The following is a 6,710-nucleotide window of genomic DNA, read 5'->3' as shown; positions in this document are numbered from 1 at the left end:
GCAGCCTGTCCCAGTGTCTTTATTAATGACATCTCTCACTCTCCCTCCACCTGCAAATCCAGGAAAACAGAGCCAGAGGGGCTATTTTTCTCCTCCAGTGGAACCACACAGCTGTCCCATGAGGCTTTGCAGCCTTAGATTCCCCCTCGCACATAGACAGATATTGATATGGAGAAGATTCTACAATCAAAGGACAAATGGAAGGAGAAATCAAGCCCCTTCATGGAGTGAGATTGCCAGAAATTACAGAAGTCACTGTCCAAGGCACAGGGCCACAGGCCGAGGCTAGAGCTAAAATTAAAGGCAGGTAGTTTCCCTGGTGGCAAAGGCAGCGGCTGAGGTTTGGGTTGATATGTCTGTGGGTGTTTAGTGCAGAAGATCCAGGAGAAGGGGAGAAAAGCAATGAGGAGCTAGCGTGAGCCCGAGCAGGAAGCAAAGGGACAGCTTCTTGGGCACAGATCTGGCTGGAGAGGCACATGGGGGATGTCTGAGCAAGGAAACTGCCCACTGTTGTCCGTCTCCACTGTGGCCCAGGCAGCAGGCCTGGGTAGGCGTTTGTTGTACAGACACAGGATCACACCCAAGAACAGAAATGACTCGTGGCTTCGATTTCTCCTTCTCCTGGAAACACCCTGCAAAGCCCAACTATCAGCAACCCCCCCGAGGGGCGGCAGCAGCTTTCTGAACAGCAGCCGGTCCGGCTGTGGGGAGAATCCAGCACCTCCCCTGGGAGCGTTTTCCCACGGCTAATCACCCTCCCGGTTAACTAGATTGGCCTATTTCCAGCTGGAACGTGTCTGGCTTTCGCTCCCAGCCAGCAGTTCTCGTTCTGCCTTCGCCACCCGCTCACGGAGCCCTCGAGTGCCTGGGAGATTCTCCCCATGGCCGGCCTGACACCCTGGGATCAAGTCACCCGGGCCCCCTCCTTCTGAGCGAGCTCTGAGCCTTTCCTCAGATGCCATTTTCCCTTCCCGAGTTCGAACAGCCAGTGTGTCGGCGAGACAAGCAGGGCCTCTATGGGGCGTCAGACGGCAGGACGCCCACTCCTGAGCGGGGGAGGGGCGGAGTCTGGGCATTTAACTCAAACTGCTTTGACCAGAGCACCCCGAATGTGCACCAGGGACTCTGTGCTGCAGAGCCGGGTGCGGGCACTGCCGGGCCTGCCGAAAAATCTGCTTTTAGCTGTGTGTGTGCGCGCGCGTGTGCGTGTGTCCCTGCCACGCTCTGCTGGAGGGGCTGAGCCCTGCTCTGTGTGTGTGCATGTGTGTAAGACCACCATCTATCCGCACAATGAAATCACAGCATCCCTTGTGGTGTTCGCAAGTTGTCGGTTCAGTCCAGCTGCTGGCCTGTGGGGCGGCCGGGGACGTCTCTGACTCCTCTCCCGTTGAGACACTGGAGCTGATTTTCAGACTCGACAGGCGCTGTGGGGGCTCAGCCCCCCCCTCAAACCAGGCCGAGGGGGCAGATTGCCACAGGGCTTTAGGTGCCTAGTGGGATGATCAGCCCGGGCTGAGGCGGTTGGGGCCAAACATCCATTGATCTCGCTGGCTGTGCTGGGCAGACCCGGCCCAGGCAGTTCGTACTGTGCTGCATTAGCTCCCTGGAGAGCACACGCCATCTGCATTCAGGGGCCGTCTACACTGGGACGGCAGCTGGGGGACGGACCCACGCCAGCTCTGAGGTAGCTGACGCAGTTAAAAATATCTGGGAAGCTGCAATTACACCAGCACCCATGGCCTTTAGTATAAGTAATCAGGGGCCTGAGGCTCAGGGGGACCAGGCCCTGTTGCTCTCGCGTCCCAGCACTTAGGGTCACTCTGACCCAGGCACAAACCTGTGGTCTTTAGAGGGCATTGTGCCTGAGGACAGCTGGGCTGAGCCGGTTGTAACGATTCTGGCTTTGCTGGGACACTTGAGAGTGTCAGTTCAGGACAAATTGCTCAGAGCAGGGCAGTTGCAGCCCCAGGCTGGGGGTCCTTTATAAGGCACCAAACGAGCCAGCCAGAGAGGACGTCGGTCTCACCCCACTGGCTAACCACAAGTCAACAAGCAATTCCCTCAGACACTCCGATTTCCCAGTATCCCCACCAGTGCCACTCGTTATGGGGACAAATGGTTATGAAAACCAACACCCCAGTAAAAGAAAAGAGGTTCTATCGATCCCAAAGGACCAAGCCCCAGACCCAGGTCAATATACAACTCAGATCTTACCCACAAATCACGCTGGTGCCAACCCTTTAGAATCTAAAATCTAAAGGCTTAGGGTTACACATAAAAGAAATAGAGCTGAGAGCTAGAATTGGTTCAGTGGAATCAGTTACATACAGTGATGGCAAAGTTCTTGGTTCAGGCTTGTAGCAGTGAAGGAATAAACTGCAGGTTCAAATCAAGTCTCTGGAACATCCCCCGCTGGGATGGGTCATTCAGACTTTTGTTCAGAGCTTCAGTTTGTAGCAATGTCCCTCCAGAGGTATGGAGGAGATGCAGCAGCTTTTCATAGTCTCTTCAGGTGTAAAGACACCTCTTTGTTCTTATCGTGAAAAATTACAGCAAAATGGAGTCTGGAGTCACATGGCAAGTCACATGATGCATGACGCAGTTCTCTACAGGCGACAGCCTTTGCTCACAGGCTACCTTGAATATTCCCTGGAGGACTTCTTATGAGGACTGGAGTCTCCAAAGGTCCATTGTCCATTAAGGGTTTCTTGCTTGGGCACTTACTGAGAATTGCCCCTTCTCAAGAAGCTGACCAAATGCTTCACTGAGGCTACTTAGAATCAAAACGCTTTGAGATACAAGGACAGAGCCAATGTTCATAACTTCAGCTACAAAAATGATACACCCTACAGACAGCATCATCATAAATAGCAAATCATAACCTTTCCATAGACCCCTTACACAACAACCTTTGTATAATATTTGCTGCAAATATATAATAGTGGTTGCAACAATGATCTATATGGTCCCAGGCTATGTTAGTAACGTCACACCAGTCCCTCGGCTTTGGAGACATACAGTGGGAAGAACACAAAAGCGAGGGCTCTGCCCTGAACAGCTAGACCGGCCGTGTATCGCAAACTGTGTTAAAAAAATGCAAGCTTTTGCTTGCATTTACCCAGGGGTTTTCCTGAGCCTGCTGGCCGGTCGGAGACTCTGTAAGGAAGTGTGCATCCAAATTAGTCTGTGGAGAGCCAGCCTAGAGCAAGGTGGGGTGAACTGGGCCTCCTGCTCTTTTGGAGCAGCCTGCTTTGTCTCTCTGTGGTTTTGGTTCTTGTGTGTAATTGTCCTGGATTCCGAGTAATGAAGTCATGTTACTCTGCAGCCTTCCAGCAAGAAGATTCAATGGTTTTATCTAACATCTCTGCCTGCGTGGCATGAAGCATAACCTTAACAGAGTTCATTTCTGATGGACTGGCCCGTCCTGTTGATAGCTAATTATTACAATTCCCAGAGGAGAGGATATGGCAGGGTTGGAATTTGCTCTGTATGTTGTTCCCAAGCCCCAGTGAAATCAATCTTTTCCCTCCTGTTTTCACTTTCTATGAGAAAACTCTGCAGTGCAGCGGTAGCCATGTCAGTTGCAGGACGTTAGAGAGACAAGGTGCGGGAGGGAATCGCTTTCACTGGCCCAGCTGCTGGCGGGAGAGAGACGAGCTTTTGAGCCACACTGAGCTCTCCTGGAGGGCTGGGAAATGTACTAAGGGCTCCTCTAACCTACAACCATGTGTCCATGTACGTTAGGTTGACTTACAGACCCGCTCAGCTGTGTGCAGCTCCCCCCGGCTCTCGGCTCCCCACTCCCTCCCAGTGGGGAACAGGGACCCCAGAGCCCAGGCATCAGGCTGACTGGCAGGGGGGAGCCAGGACCCCAGGGAGGGGGCAGCTGGCTGGAGCTGGAGCTGCCCACTCGCTCTGGGGTGACAGAGTTTCATGGCTCTGAGCAGGGAAGCAGGGAGCCATGAAATGGACGGGAGTGAGAGCCCACAGCCGAAGTATCCTGCCATGTCCACACCGGGGTAACTGCACTGACATAAGCCCTGCGCTGCTTGCGGAGGCGGCGTTAGCAGTTCTGGGGAGCGGGCCACTTACACTGACGGGAGCAAGGCCGGTGTGTGGACACAGCCAGAACTGGGCTGAGGGAAGCTGCCTTCCCCCGAACTCTCCCACCGCCCAGGCCTGTGTCCCAGCCCCGAAGAGGACCTTGGCGTAAGCGCGAAAGCATCTCTCCCCCACAGGAGTGGGTCCCACACAAGCTACTCCCCCTCTCCCATCCTGGCCCACTCAGAAATTGATTTCACTTTCAATCTCACACATCCGCCAAGGTGCAGAGAGCCAAGAGGAAGCGAACGGCTGGGACGTTTCTCTCCATTAGTTCTTCAGGTGAGCCAGGCGGGGGAATCGCTGGCTCTGTGGCCGGTCCAGTCACACTCCAGTGTTTGATCAGCGGCTGCTGCTGAGCGAACTGAGGGATCCCAGCCGGGCGGGTCAGTAGCTCACGGAGCTGGTGGGGCGGAAAGGGAAGGAAGCGGGAAGTGCAGAGAAGTGTCTGGAATAAAGATTTTCCCTGATGGGGGTGGGGTCTGATGGAATAAAGAACAAGGGGGAGGAAAAGTTTTATCTCTTGCCACCTAAATTTCCTAAGGTCGGATGTGGTTAAAGCAGAAGTGTGGGAGCCAGGACTCCTGGGTTCTCTCCTCGGCTCTGGGAGGGAAGTGAGGGCTGGTGATTAGAGCAGGGAGGGCTGGGAGCTGAGACTACTGGGTTCTCTCCCCGGCTCTGGGAGGGGAGTGGGTCTAGTGGTTGGGGGGGGTGCTAGGACCCAGAACTCCTGGGTTCTATCCCTGCTTTGGGAGAGGAGTGGGCTCTGGGGATGGGGGGGAGCCAGGACTCCTGAGTTCTCTCCCTGGCTCTGGGAAGGGAATGAGGGCTGGTGGGTTACAGCAGGGTGGGGCTGGGAGCCAGGACTCCTGGGTTCTATCCCTGGCTCTGACAGGGGAGTGGTGGGGGGTCTAGTGGTTAGAGCAGGGGTGGAGGGGCTGGGAGCCGACTCTGGGTTCTCTCTTGCTGTACATTGATTCTACGCACCTTCGCGGTCACTTCCTCGCGGGCCTGGGTTTCCCTCGCGGCGTCTTCTTGGGAGGGGGGTGAGCGCGGTCTGTGTCTGACAGTGACTCTCATGTTGGGGGCGCAGCCTGCGGAGCGGCCTGGAACAGGTTTGGGATGGGGGAAGTCGGAGGCGCTCCCACTCTCCCCCGGTAGCTCTGCGCTGGCTGTTCGCGGTGGGCGATGGAGCACCCGTGGCTCGGTCCAACCTGGCCGGAGCTGAGGACAGGGAGGCGCTGGGTCCTCGCGTTGATCAGCAGTGTGTGGTGTGCGGCTGGGCGGACACGCACGGCATCACCTCCGAACCCAATGCTGGCAGAGAACAGGGAGCCTCTTCGCTCACTCCCCAGGCAGCGCCGGAATCCCCGCTCCAGTGCTTGCGGATCTCTTACGGCCGGACGGGGCTGGAAGGGACCTCCTGCGCTGTGGCGTCAAGCCCCGGAGCGGGGCAGGCCAGAACGAGAACAGCGGGAAGGGTCTGGTCAATCCGACAATGTGTGCTGGCTACTGGGACCATGCCACAGCAGCTAACCCCCATGGTCGCGCGCGTTGTCGTCGTACCCAGACCCTTACAGGCCGTCTTAGATTTAGGGCCTCAGGCAGGCATTATAAACTGGTGCCTGACGTCTTGGCTTTTGAAAAGAAATAAGTCGACATACTGTGAAACTGCCACAGCAGTGTATTAAAAACAGGTCAGTGAAGTCCACGTAACGCTGATGGACAGCACCAAAGACAGCACAAAATTCTGTTTGAAGAACGATCAATCACTTAATAATTTTAATTTGTAAAATTATTGGAAATTTCTGTGAAGAGTATTGAAAAGGTTATTTGTAAATAAAATACATCGTTCTGCTGTTTTGGGGACTGGAGATCGCATTTGTCAGTTGTATGCGGCAAGTGATGTGCTTGTTGGATGCAAAATGCAGACCGTCAAGTGTCTGCCCCTTGCAGAGCGGGCTCGTTTCTGAGCTTTAGTTTTGAACTCCGTTTCTGATGCTTTTCGTGCATTGTCAGCAGTCGGTGCATGTGCAGTAGGATTTTGCAACAGTTTGTGCATGGTAACTGGTACAATGTCCTCATCATTTTGCATGTGGCACTTTGCTGACAGTACTCATTCTTCATAAGTAGTCCTTTAACGGTATGGTCAGGGGCTCTTCTAGGTCGGGTCCCCAATCGTTGCTGCGGGTGCCCTGGCGCCCACAGTGGCCTCTCAGTGCACCTGCGTACTGGCCCATGAGACGAAAAAGGTTGGGGACCACTGCTCTAGGTTCTTGCACTTTGTCATTAGTTGCTCTTGTTTTCCTATTTCGTTGAATTTAGTCCTGCTCAGCCCACCTACCAGCTGAGTGAATGGAACCCCAGGCCGACAGCAGGTTGAGTGGCTCAGCTGGGGTATCAGCCGCCGGCCTGCTCAGCCTGCTGCCAGCCTGAGGTTCCTTGGGGGTCCCCAGGCCAGCAGTGGATGCTGAGTGGGGCCGGCAGCCGGGACTCCGGGTGGCAATGGGGCAGCAGCCAGAACCCCAGAGCAGCGGCGAGCTGAGCCACTCAGCCTGCCGCTGTGTGCCATCAAAAATCAGCTCGCGTGCCACCTTTGGCACATGTGC

Source organism: Chelonoidis abingdonii, chromosome 11 (assembly GCF_003597395.2).
Source record: "Chelonoidis abingdonii isolate Lonesome George chromosome 11, CheloAbing_2.0, whole genome shotgun sequence".
NCBI lineage: Eukaryota > Metazoa > Chordata > Testudines > Testudinidae > Chelonoidis > Chelonoidis abingdonii.
The sequence above is the reverse complement of the archived record's forward strand: the minus strand, read 5'-3'. Positions refer to the sequence as shown.